General features: G+C 43.6%; 1 protein-coding gene across 4 annotated transcripts in view; it reads left to right on the top strand.

Annotated features, from left to right (window-relative positions):
• SLC12A6 (solute carrier family 12 member 6) overlaps positions 1-13,354 on the top strand; it is an 830,972-nt gene that overhangs the window by 803,628 nt on the left and 13,990 nt on the right. The window lies entirely within an intron of this gene.

Below are 13,354 nucleotides of genomic sequence, written 5' to 3'. Positions count from 1 at the left end.
GGCTCTCTAGAGTTAGCTGTGGATCAGCAGCCAAAACTTATCTAGGAGACATGCAAAGCTTATGCAATACCACTATAGTCGCACAGCACTTACACACATGAAAGAGCCACACAATGTTACAAAAATAAAGGTAGGCAAATACTAGAATATTGATTAGGCAATCCCCCAACTGGAGGTAAGTAAACACACTATTATGTATGCATTAGCAATCAGTAAATAGCATAGAAAGCAGTAGGCATTGGTAAAAGCAATAGCAAATAGTGTGGGTCCTAGGAGAAGGGCCAAACCAGATACTAAACAAGCATTTGCTATGCAACAGGTCTTGCATTTGTTCAAGTTAGAGCTATTAGCGTTGTAAACTCCTAACCGGAATTTTCTTGCCACATAAATTGAAAGAAAAAAAACTAGCGCAATCGTGCTTTGTAAAAACCAGCGCAATTGCAATGAAGTTGAAAACCAAAAAAACGAGTGAGATCGCACTATGTAAAACCCAGCACAATCGTGCTGCATGGAAAATAAAAAGATAAAGTAGTGCAGAAACCAGGCCAAAAACATGGAGCCTCGTATGTTTTCAGTAGTTGGCTGGTGCGCTCGAGGAGGGCTAAATCACCGGAAAAGGCATGACGGATGCATTCACTAATGAAATCAAGCGGGTTTTAAAAGGCAAGCCCATGAGCCAATGAAAGTGACAGGCGAGACATGGGCATGGATAAAAGCCCAACAAGAGATTACAACAGGGACAGAGCGCTTGTGCACTCGACCCTAAAAAGTGGAATTTCAAAGACAGCCCCCCATCTAAGGAAGCAGAATTAGTAGAAAGGAGCTGGATGAACTAGGAACCCCAAGAGGTGAGTACCAAGAGTGACCCCAGCGACTAGGAGAGCAGAGGTAAGTACTTTGTTTTCCCCAAAACCAGCAGGTGTATTTTGGAAAAGGATTGTTCAAGACCTAACCAAGACTGGAAGAACCCAAAGGTGGATCCTGACAGAAAAGGACCTGCAAAGGAAAGGGACCAATTCCAGTTTGAGTTTGTGTCCAGTTGTGGCAGGAGCTACTACCCACCCTTCTGTGGATGCAGGACCAGCAGTGAACGAAGAAGGTCGTAGGTGCAGCACAAGAGCAGAAGAGGCATCCCAGAAGTGATGCAAGTGATGTTCCACATCGGCGGTCATGATGCAGTCGGTCAGTGGCATTAGAAAACTACCAACAAGCCTTGGTAAATGCAAGAGTTGGAGAAGAAGGTTTGTAAGGCTTAAGAGGACCAGCAAGGTCCAGGGACCTCAATCCAAGGAGAGGAGTCCGGGGTGACCCTCAGCAGCTGAAAGAGTCACAAGAAGAGGAGGCAGCCCGACAGGTAACACACTGGCCGCAGGCACAGGAGTTGCAGTGAGGCCCGCTCAGCACATCTGGAGGAGTGTCCCACGTCACTTCAGCATCACTTTCTGACCACTGCATGGAGAAAGGTTTGCAAAGACATTTTGATATTTCAGTACACAGACAATCTCTGTGTGAAGGGTGCCAATCAAAACCAGACATTTCAGTTTGGATGGTGGAAGTTTGGAAATATTCCTGTGTATCTAGCACTCCAATGTGCATTGCAGGAAGAAGTGCTGGAGGCTGGGGCTACACGGAGCCTGAAGATTCCTTTGAGGAGGAGCAAAGAAGTATTTGTAGCTGCAAGAGTCGCTGTGCAGAGGGGTACTGTCCTGCAAGGAGAGGCAAGGGCTTACCGTCTCCCAAGTTGGACAGCTGGTAGAGAGGACCAAGGGGACCACTCCAGACCACCACCTGTGATGCAGGATCCACGCAGTACCAGAGGAGAGAAGATTCACGCAGCCGGTCTCCATTTCAGTTGGTGCCTGGGGATGCAGGGGACTGACTTCTTCACTCCAAGGGAGATTTTGTCTTACTTCTTATGCAGGCTGAAGACTCATCGGCCTCAGGATGCTCAGGCCGGGAAATGTTGCAGTTGCTGGAAGGAGCCAGAGAAACAATGTGGAGTTGTCACTGTAGTTGCAGATTGCAGATTCCTGGAGGGCCATTTGCAGTTCCAGTAGCCAGAAGATGAAGTAAATGATGCAGAGGAGTCCTGCTGGAATCTTGTACGTTGAATCTGAGGACCCACCCAAGAGGGAGACCCTAAATAGCCCAGGAAGGTGTAGTGGTCACCTAGCAGAGTGACCTCATATCAGGAGGGGGCTGTGACTTCACCTACCTAACCTGGCCACTCAGATGCTCTCAGGTGCCTCTGCCCACCTTGGATTCAAGATGGCAGAATCAAGTGCCCACCTGGAGGAGCTCTGGGCACCACCCCTAGGGTGGGGATGGACATGGGAGTGGTCAATCCCCTTTCCTTTGTCCAGTTTCACGCCACAGCAGGGACCGGGGGTCCCTGGACTGGTGCAAACCAGTTTATGCAAGGAGGGCACCAAATGTGCCCTTCAAAGCATACCTGTGGCTTGGAGAGGCTATCCCTCCCAAAGGGAGAGCCATGAAGAACACCGAAAACTGTGCGCCAGAGCTAAAGCCCTGAATGGGGAATTTCCTTTGTCCAGTTTCGTGCCAGAGCAGGGAGTGGGTGTCCCTGGACTGGTGCAAACTGATTTATGTAAGGAGGGCACCAAAAGCATACCAATGGCACTTACAAAGTCCAGTGTACAGGAGCTGGAGTTCATAGGGGCACTGCTGCTCATTCTGCGGTTTTCTCCCACACAGATACCTGCTCACTGCCCTCTGGGCTAGGAGGGCCTACCATAGGAGTGACTTACAGTGACCTGGTGCAGTGACCTGTAGTGAAAGGGTACATGCTCCTTTTCACACAGGCTGCAATGGCAGGCTTGCAGACACATTTTTCATGGGCTTGCATGGGTTTCACAATGCATGCTGCAGCCCTTGGGGAACCCCATTTGCCCCAATACCCATGGTAACTAGGTACCATACACTAGGGACTTATATGGGGGCACCAGTATGCCAATTGTGGGGTCCTAAGCAACCAAATTTAGAGGGAGAGAGCGCAATTAATGGGCTCCTGGTTAGCAGGATCCCAGTTAAAACAGTCAAAACATACTGACAGCAGGCAAAAGGTGGGGGTAACCATGCCAAAAAGAGGGTACTTTCCTACACTCAGTAACTCCTCCTCCAGCTTGTCTCCGTCGTTGGGTTTGGATGTGATCCAGTGAGCTGCAGGTCTCGACAAGTTAATTGGTTCTTGAGTCTGCTGACTTCCACCCCGTTGCAAGTACAATCTTTGATACATCACTCTCTACTTGCATGTCGGTTCCAGTTGCCAGTTCCTTCGACAACCAATGGCTGGGCTTCAGGGTCCACATGCTCCATCCTCCCTTCGAAGAATGACAGTTTGATGGAACGGACACCTTTCAAGAGATGACCCCAAGGTCATGCTAAATATCCCTGGGCCGACCTCCATGCCGTGTGCAACTTGTGTCTCTTGTTGCACCACGACGGAAGCCACTGCAAAGGCTGTTTGGTGCCCTGCAGCAAAAAGACTGTCAGCACGGAGATCGGTGGTTAATGCACACCTGGATGGCCAAGTTGATATTTCCCAACATCTTCAGGGATGCCGACCACTGGCTGCCAAGGAAGAGTAAGAGGAGGAAATGGGCTGTCATCAGAGCTTCTAGTTTGACAACCCAGCCCCAAGTACAACTACTCTGACACCTCAGATTCCACCGAAGAGTTTCTCTGAGTAGAGGAAGAAGATGCCCCTGAGTATGCCCCATTCACTTCAGGGGGCTGCAGTCCATGCATAAGTCAACATCAGGAGGGTATACTGTAGACGTCCCCGTACCAGTCACCCCTCATAAACAGCCGCATGTCTGAGCTGAGCATAGCTCCCTCTGGGGGCCAGGCATTGAACCCACTGCTGAAACAACTGCAGCCATCTTCTGGTGCACCACTGCCCCACAGTACTTTATCAAAAATTAAGCATGCCTCAGAGCAGAGGACTGACTGTATACCATGGTGCTTCCAGTAACTCTTATGAGGAATATGATGTGGACTCCGACTTGGAATACATCCCTGTCAGGGCTTCACCCCAAAATGGCACTACAGCATACCATAGCATCATTCAGCATGCCACAGCCCACCAAAAGGTGGAACTCTACAGCACCTCAGAGGAAGCAGATTTACTCCTAGAGGCCCTCTCCAAAATAGAGTGCTCTGTACAGTAGCTCCCCATGCTAAAAGGATTGGTCAGACCTGCCCCTGATATTTCTAAAGAACCCATAAAGTCTTGCATGATTTGGTCTATACCTTTATCAGATTCACCTAGTCACTATTGCAGTATACACGCAAATAAGAGAACATTCAAATCACTTCAAATCTTTATTATCAAAGCCTTCATAGGAGTCAAACAGGTCATTCCACCCAGGGAACGCCCCACCACTTCTTGGAAGCTTAACATTGTCTTTCTAAGACTGATGGGTCTCTCCTTTGAGGCCATACATTCATGCCATCTTCAGTTTTTCTCATGGAATGTGGCCTTCCTTATCTCAGTTATCTCATGTACGAGCATCAGTGAGTTGCACACCCTTAAGTTTCAAGAATCCTTTTTCCCAAGTCCACAAAAATAGTGATTCTTAGAACCAAGCCTATGTTTTGGCCCCAGGTGATCTTTGCCTTCCACCTCATCTGATCTATTGAGCTCAGTCTCCTCACAACCTGACTCAGTAGCTGAAAGAACAATGCACACTACAGGCGTTAAAACCAACATTTTTGGAAAACACAGCAGTCCTTTGTAGCCTTCCCTGAACCCCATAAAGGGCATACCGGGCATCCAAACCTGTTCTAATGAAGTGAAAAGAATCCTACCCTCCGGCCCGGCCACATTCCACCTGCAAACAGGCTGCTAGTATTGCTTTCTTGGCAATATTCCCATAGAAGACATCTTTAATGCCACCACTTGGTCCACTCCACATACTGTTATAAAACATTATTGTGTGGATGTACTACTAAGAGAACAAGCCAGAGTTGGTCACGCTGTCCTCAGAACGTTGTTTCGAACCTCTGCTGTATCAACTGGCTAACTACTGCTTACCGGAGAACTGCTTTTGAGTCTTTGCAGAGTATGTGTATAAAGAGCCAGACTTGCTATGAACAGAATGTTACCATATAAGCATCTGTTATTTGAATGTAGTGCTGTAGATTCACATGCGACACCCTCCTATCTAGGAGGTAGTGACAGACGCAGACTATTTGACTGTTTTCCTTCTAATACACTTCTTTCTGCTTGCATTGTCACTGTTCTGTTCTATGCACACTACTCCTTATTTATACTCATCCTTTGGGAAGAAACAATCTAACAATGGAGTTTGTGACCATGCATATTTATACCTAGATGAGGAGTCACTGAGACCTTATGCCTCAAAAGACTTCCTCAAGTAAAAACAACTTGCAGCATCCGAGCCCAACAGTAGGTTGCAGGAGTTCTGCAGCACTAACATGCAACAAACAGATTCTTACAGGATAAGTAACATACTCCCTTTTGTTCAACTTTTTTTTTACTTCATACCACGTCGCCCCTTAAGGTCGACTTGGTCATAGCGAGGAAGCAATGGTGTTTTGCTGCTTCTCTTATGAGATTAAGATGCTGAAAATCCCCTCCCTTTAGGATTCATTCAAAATCAAGTAGCACATTTTTGGAAGACCATGGCCAAAGTCTCTTTATAGACAGCTCCTCTTTTTTCCCTGCCCTCTAACATATCTTTCTTCAGCATTATAGCCCCTGATGCGTTGAGCATGTACTTTTCCTCAGCTCTATGCCCTGTGGCTTCTGCCTCAGCTAGACTTAATGATTTTAAACTCTTGCCATCTGTTGGGTAAAAGCTGATACCTCCTGAAACCACATTTTCCCTGAAAGCTTCAGGCTGTGTTGCTGATGGTGCTGATGCCCCATGGCTGTTTTTGATTGTAATACTTAATGTATTTAAACAGTGACACAAGCCCAGGATTCAACTATCTCCTGGTACTTTACACAACTAAGTTGGCTTCTGAAGGTTAATTTGATGTCTATGATGGTACATATGGGGAGGTTAGCAGAATCCTCTTAGGAAGGGAACGAAATTTGAAGGTGACCATTTTCCCTCCCCATTATTACTGTACATCATGTCTAACAGACCTAGAAAATGCCAATGGGTTGGTACTTTTCTCTGTTATTGAATCATTCATGCATTCTAATGCTTGAATTTTCCCAGTCGTTGAGGTGGGGCTCCCACTATAATTTTAGTAAGCAGTATATATGAAAAGCATAACTTAACACAGTTCAAAGCCGTGACATTGTTAACCAATTCACATCATTTGGGAAGAACCAAACTCCAGCCAATCAGGAAGAAGCACAGAAAGCGACCTCCCCCCCTGTGACCACCATCTCACTGATTTCCTACTGTAAGTCATGTGAAGGGGAGTCTCCCTGAGCTCTTCACATTTTATCTTTCTCAGAAGTAGATTTGATCAACTTTTGGCTTCAACCTCAACTCCCACCTTACAACACCTTTAGTCTGACATCACTGGAGTGTTAATTCTGACAGAATTATGAGAGAAGCCTCTAAAAAGCTATTTTTAGGCCTTATTTTTGCTGTGGTAAGCTTAAGCTCCACTTTCATGACCCTCAGAAGGAGTGCCTGTATTGTCTTTGTGAAAAGCATAAGGCTAATAACTGTAAATACTGATGTACCTTTTTTTTGCAAAGCTCTCAAAGATAGATAGGTCAGATTACTGATTTGTGTCAAGAATATGAAGGCAAGAGAAGACCCATCCTCTGGATATGGTGAGGGAACATGTAGATCTTAAAAAACAAAACAAAAAAAAACGAAAAGAGATGTCCCCTCAGAAAGAGACTCTTCTGATGTGCCCTCTAGGAAGGTCCTTAAGTTCCAGGAGAAAAACACACTGAGAGAAGTCCTGCCTCAGATGTTGAGGAGATTCTGAATAAAATAAGTAATCTTCTTCATCAAACTTGAAAAATACAGGTCAGAGCCTCCCACTCCTTAATTTCCGGTGCCTTCTAAATCTGACTGTAAAAAATGATTGACGGACCCCTTGTTGACAAGACACATGTCTTCAAAGTAACTGTTGATGAGGCTTCCATCAAAGCAGGCAACGTTAATGACCATGACAGTTTCATCGTCGAGCATCTTGTTGACTTTGTCAACTGAAATACCATTGATGCTGACAGCGCCATCGACAACAGCAGCACCTTCATTGACGATGACCCTGATATCGTGGACACCTTTGTCTGAGTACAATAATGAAGCACAAAAAAAAACATTTTCAGTGACTCAGTCGACAGTCTCCTTGATGAAGCAGCCAGGTATTATAATGATTTCAAACAAGGGATTACCAGTACCCATTTTTCAAGAACATACTTCTTCCAGCAAGATCTCTTCACTGCCTCTTATTAATAAGGGGATGTAATTGAATCAATGGATGGAGCTCCCTTTGGCCCTGCCTGCAGTCTCACGCAACTGCATGTAAAGAATATGATGATAGAATATGATGATGAATAATACTTTGGGAAATAATGTTTATTCCAGGATCCCCAACCAGAAGCTTCAAAACCTAGCTCTTTAGAGCCCTTTGCATAACAATATAATGTTACTAATGATGATCTGGATCAGTATCAGTATCCAATGATGCAGGTCCTAACAGCATTTTTTACAAACTTCCTGGTTATGTTTGCAGACTATTGTAAGAGGTTTCCAGAACCAATTGGTCTTGAAGAACCTGCACAAATAGAACCTGTGCCTTAACATACTCTATCTTCTCATACTCCACACTTGGTCTATTCTTTGAGGATCCTGGGTATGTAGTGAAGAACCCAGTCCTTACGACTGAGAACAGTAGCACTGAGTACCATACAATATGTTTATTCTGATGATGAACCAGAAGAAGGTGAGCTCTCTATGTATAGAGGATGGGACAATTATTTTGCAACACTTTCAGCCCAGCATACTCTACCCGATGCTAGTTCCCTTGCGGATGACGTTGGAGTTTCGATGCCCGCCAGGAGAGGGCTTCCAAACAACTTGATCGGTCCATTCACATAAAACAGACAGCTTGATTTGCATTTAGCCTCTCCATAGTCGTAAAGAAACCGGTGGGAGCAATTCTCATAATCAATCACATCTGGTTGGAAGGTCTAAAAGTATTTACAAATCCAGCAACTGTGGCTGTGCCCTGTCTGTATGAAAAGTACATGGCTCCAAATGACTAACTAGATTGCTTTATCAGTCATCAACGTCCTGATTCTGTGGTCATACAGGCTGTCCAGAGAAGTTTAAGAAACTCTTTAACACCTTGGCAACTCCACTTGACAGTGAGGGTACGTGTTTTAATAAAATAGGCAAGAGGTTTTCTGCGGGAGAGGCTGCGACCGTTGAAGCATCCTACTCTTTAGTTATTCCATGGACATAGGCAAATGTGGTCCAACCTAGGTGCATATCTAGAATTCCTACTGGAAGACAAGCAAAACTAAACCAAGGCAATCCTACAAGAAGGTGAGAAAACATCTGCCAAATCATTCATTCAGCCATTGATGTCACCTCCACTGGCTTTTGCTAACTTACTAGTGCAGTTATGTAGAGAAGACAGGGATGGCTCAAAGCAACATCTTTCCAACCTAAGGTACAAGCCAAAATCATAGATAAGCCTTGCAATAGGTAAGCCCTATTCGGCAAATATGATGATAGTTATCTCTGCTCTTTCAAGTCAGATACAGAATTAGGTTTGTGGAGGTCCTACAGGAGCATCCCTTTCAACACTATCACTGTGTTAGAGGAAGGGGCCAGTTCCCCTATAGGAGAAACTTTCAGTCTTACAGATACAGGCCTACCTACCTCCAACCCCAGCACAGTTAACACAAGCAGTGCACTGAACAGCTATTCAGACAACCATTGTCTGTAACCTGCACATGATAACCTTTCTGCAGGGAAGTCGCAACTCAGCAAACAGGATATTGCTCATCCAGATATCGTGACATTTGTCAGGCACTGGTCACAATTTCCCTACTGGTGGGCGGACAACTTTCAAATTTTTACAACAACTGGAACTCTATTACTACAGATCAGTGGGTCCTAGATGTCATAGAGTATAGACACTCCATGGAATTTCTTCAGAAACCTTCTCCAAATCCATTTTGCAGGAGGCCACATCAACATCTTGGAATTGGAGATTCTTTTTCCCCTTCAGAATTGAGCTATAGGAGACGTCCCTTACACCCATCGGAACTTGGGGTTCTACTTCAGTTTTTCTTGACTGGAAACAAATGTGAGAGTGAAGACCAATGCTCGATGTACAGCAACTAAACAAATTCCTTTTAAAAAAAAAAAAACTATTTTGAATGGCAATGCTGCAAGAAATCCTCTACCTATTAAATCAAGGAGATTTCAAGGCATCCTCAAGGTCTTCAGGATGCTTAGTACCATATACCCAACCACTTTGAAAGTGTTCCAGGATCGAGGTAACCGCTTGCTATTACCAATTGCAAGTTCTACCCTTGGATCTTAAATCTGCTCCTTGAATAGTCACCAAGTGCACGGTTTCATAGAGGTGTTTCTAAGAAGGAACAGACATCAAATTTTCCCATATCTGGATGATTGGCTTATAAAGAATCTTTCCTTTCAGATCACCAAGGGATCCACAAAGGCTGCCCTTAGCCCAGCAGAAGAACAACTTTTCTAGGGGTGATTCTAGTTACGATCAGTTGCAAAGCCTCCTCTACGAAAAATCAGACACTCAGGCATAGACAATCTTGGTACTTCTCCTATCAGAACAAAAGCATATTCCACCCATACCAGAGGTAGGCTTTCTAGCAATGAACAAAGGCCAAGTAGTTCATCCCAAGCCGAAGTCTCGGCCGAACTTACTGCCCTTGCTTTTTAATACAACTTCATTGCTTGACTATTCCAGAAGATTGCAGAAAAATCTTAGCAAGGGCCAGAGCTGAAATGCAACATACAAGGCTAAATGAGCCCCTTTCTATATACATGGTGCTCCCAGAATAATATTCACCCCTTTCCTTCTTCACCGGGACAAATCTTGCTCCTAGAACGATCAAGTATTTCTCCTACTTCTATCAAAGTCCACCTAGTTGTTTTTCACTCTTTAGAAAATCGTCAAATCAACTGTTGCTCTGGTTTTGTAGATTGCTTAAAGGTACTCGAAGACCTTTCCAGAAATTATCCTCTGGTTAAAAATCCACCACTTTCTCTGTAGTTAAACACAGTTCTATCTCAACTGATGTATAATCCGTTCGAACCCATACATAAATTGGACATCAAAAATATTTCCTGGAAATCTCTCTACTAACGCCTACAAGGCACATCAGTGAAATTCAAGTTTTCACTATTAAATAGCCATACCTGCAATTCTGTGACAGTAGATTCATAATCAGAACAAATCCTCACTTTATTCCCAAAATTCTGTCAGACATTGACCTTATTGAACCAGTAGTCCTTGAGAACTTTTTCCAGAATCCTTCTGATGAAGCAGATAAAGCACTTCATACTTTTAATGTTAAACAATGCCTTATGTTTTATGCTGCTAGAACTAAAACGTTCGGAAAAACTGATTCACTTCTATTAGCCTATGGGCCACCCAAGGACGAAACACACAATGTCTAGACTGTGTAGCACAATGGGTTTCCCGGCTATAGTGACTAGCCACCCGAAGGCTGGAATTCCTCTGTATGGAAAAGATGGAGTGCATTCTACAAAAGGTGTGGGTACTTCTAAAGCTCTGTTTGCTGGAGTGTCCTTACTCAGCATTTCCAGAGTTTACATGGAGTAACAGGCATAGATTTACCGGGCATTACTGTCTGGATTCGACAGTTGAAGATGATGCAGCAGTGGGACAAGCAGTCATTTGGTATTTATTTCAATGAGGTGAGTTTCTTATTTTTATCTTTCTACTATGTCTGCTTCTTCCCACCTCCACTTTGAGAATGTTATGCTAATTTGAGAACTGCTTGCTAGTCAAATTCAGGCATGTGAATCTATGAAGTATTCAGTAGCAGAGAAAAACAAGTTAATTACCTTTAAACTGTAGTTTGCCAGTATTGCTATCTTTTGTTGGTTCACATGCTACACACCCTCCTCTCCAGTTGCTGCACACTTTTAAAAATCCCCATCTATTTTACCTTTGCAGTTGTGCTGAGACATCTGAGGTATGGTGGCCCTTGAGGGGCGTGGGGTGCTTCCTCAACTGCTTCCTAATTGGATAGAATTAGCTTTTTGTCAAATGATGTGAATTGGTAAATAATAATGTCCGTTCTCTGAACCTGTCTTAAGCTATACTTTTCCTTTCGATTGCATACAATAAGTACCATGGGAGCCACTTCGGCTTTGGAAGATTCAAGCATGTGAATCTATAATGGATATACTGGAGTACTGCAGTTTACAGGTAAGAAACCTTTTTTTTTCTTTTTTTTTTACTGTGGCAGTGTCTCCAGTACCTTACTCAACTCCATTTAGGTGAATTGACACTATATATGTTTTTGACCCACGAAAGGATCCACAGCATTCCAGGATCTCAACTAGGTTTATTTAAGCAAAATGACTCTGCAAGCACCATCGCATTTAGACACAAAGTGAGTCTTTATCACAGTTAGTGAGTCCTACTTCAATTCTGAGTTATATATGTTTTGTCTGTCCTGCCTGTAATGAAGCATTCTGGGACTGGTAGTCTGTATATTAAAATAGTAATAATGACAAACCACGTTGGTGCCTTTTTCTGAACGTAAGATACATAGGTATCATGTACATGCACCTAAAATTATAACAATTTTGTACCAACTGTGATGATTAAAATTCAACAAAATCATGCATGTACAGGGCAATAATCATAATTCAACCAAATATAGCAATATCTGGGGCTAAGTGCCCAATGTCAAATCAGTACTACACAAATATGTGCATTCATAATTGTATGACAAAATGCAGGGCTAAATACGCAATTATTAATTAAAGCTGGTACTGGAGAATAGTCTCTTTAGGCAGAAACACTGGCACCTCGGAGTTGTGAGCCTATTACTCATGCAAGCCCATGAAGTCCTTCATAAGTGTGCATGTAACTCCTCACCTGCAATGAGTCCATAAGGAGCCTTGGTACATAGTTTCATGATATACCTTGACTTTAAGCAGTGTAATTTGAGTGTTCAGTCCCCATCTCTCTCCTCCTTGGGGACTTGTGTGATGCCATAGGTTGTCATGGTCCTCCTCTATTCATTTACATGGGGTGCATGATAAATGTTTACCCATGGCATAACTCGTATCCTGATGTTGAGCTGCTCTGATATGTTCCAAAATTCTCATTTTAAGGGAGCAATTGGAGCTCCCCACGTATTTTAAATTGCATTTGCACTCAATAATATACACCACAAAGTGTATGCTGCATGCGATTTTCTGTTCAATATTTATGATTCTCCCTTTGAAATCACAAAAATACTTGGTATTTTGTCAATTCTGCACGCCTTGCAACTATTTCATCTAGGAAAATACCTTTGGTGCTAGATTTTAGCAATTTACTTGTTTTGCATCGGTGAAATGGCACTTTACAGGCCTGTGCCTCAATGATCCTGCCTTCCTGCAAGATACTTGGGATTGTGTTCCTATAAGTTCAGAGATGTCACTTGCGAGAAGATTCCAGTGTTTCCTGAAAATCTTCGCAATATCTTGGCTCTCCTTGCTGTACGTCAGAATGAGGCAAATTGTGTTGTTCGGCTTTTTATCAGTATTCATCTTCCTGTTTTCATTCATTGTCTGTATGCGTGAATTGGATGTGGCTCTCCTAGCTCCACTTTCAATATATGTTGCAGGGTACCCACTTTGGTCAAATCTTTTTTGACCACCTCAAGTCCTTTCCCCATCTCTTTGTCCTCAAAGCTGTTGCTTCTTGTGTGAAGACATTCACCATGTGGGATACTTTTCGTCAATCATTTGGGATGAAAGCTGGTTCCGTGCAGCACACTATAGGTGGCAGTCGGTTTCCTGTAGATGGTGGTATCCAGTTTATTGTTGGACACGTATACCCTTACATCCAAGTAATCAGTTGGAGTGGAACTGGTGTTGTATGTGAAGTTGAGACCATGCTCATTGTTGTTCAAGATATTAAAATATTCCTAGCGTTGTTCCTTTGTGCCGTTCCAAATCATAAACAAGTCATCTATATATCGCAGACAGATAATTGTATTTATATAGTGCGTACTACCCCTGATGAGGCGTCGAAGCGCATTTCAGCAATTAACTCTGAAACCCAAAAGTATTAGTGGTGGATTAGTATAGGGAAGTATGAGTACAGTAATATGAATTGATTTGAGCAGATGATATGTGAGTTTGTTAGT

Source organism: Pleurodeles waltl, chromosome 6 (genome assembly GCF_031143425.1).
Source record: "Pleurodeles waltl isolate 20211129_DDA chromosome 6, aPleWal1.hap1.20221129, whole genome shotgun sequence".
NCBI classification, from domain to species: Eukaryota; Metazoa; Chordata; class Amphibia; order Caudata; family Salamandridae; genus Pleurodeles; species Pleurodeles waltl.
This window is presented reverse-complemented; position numbering and strand designations above follow the sequence as displayed.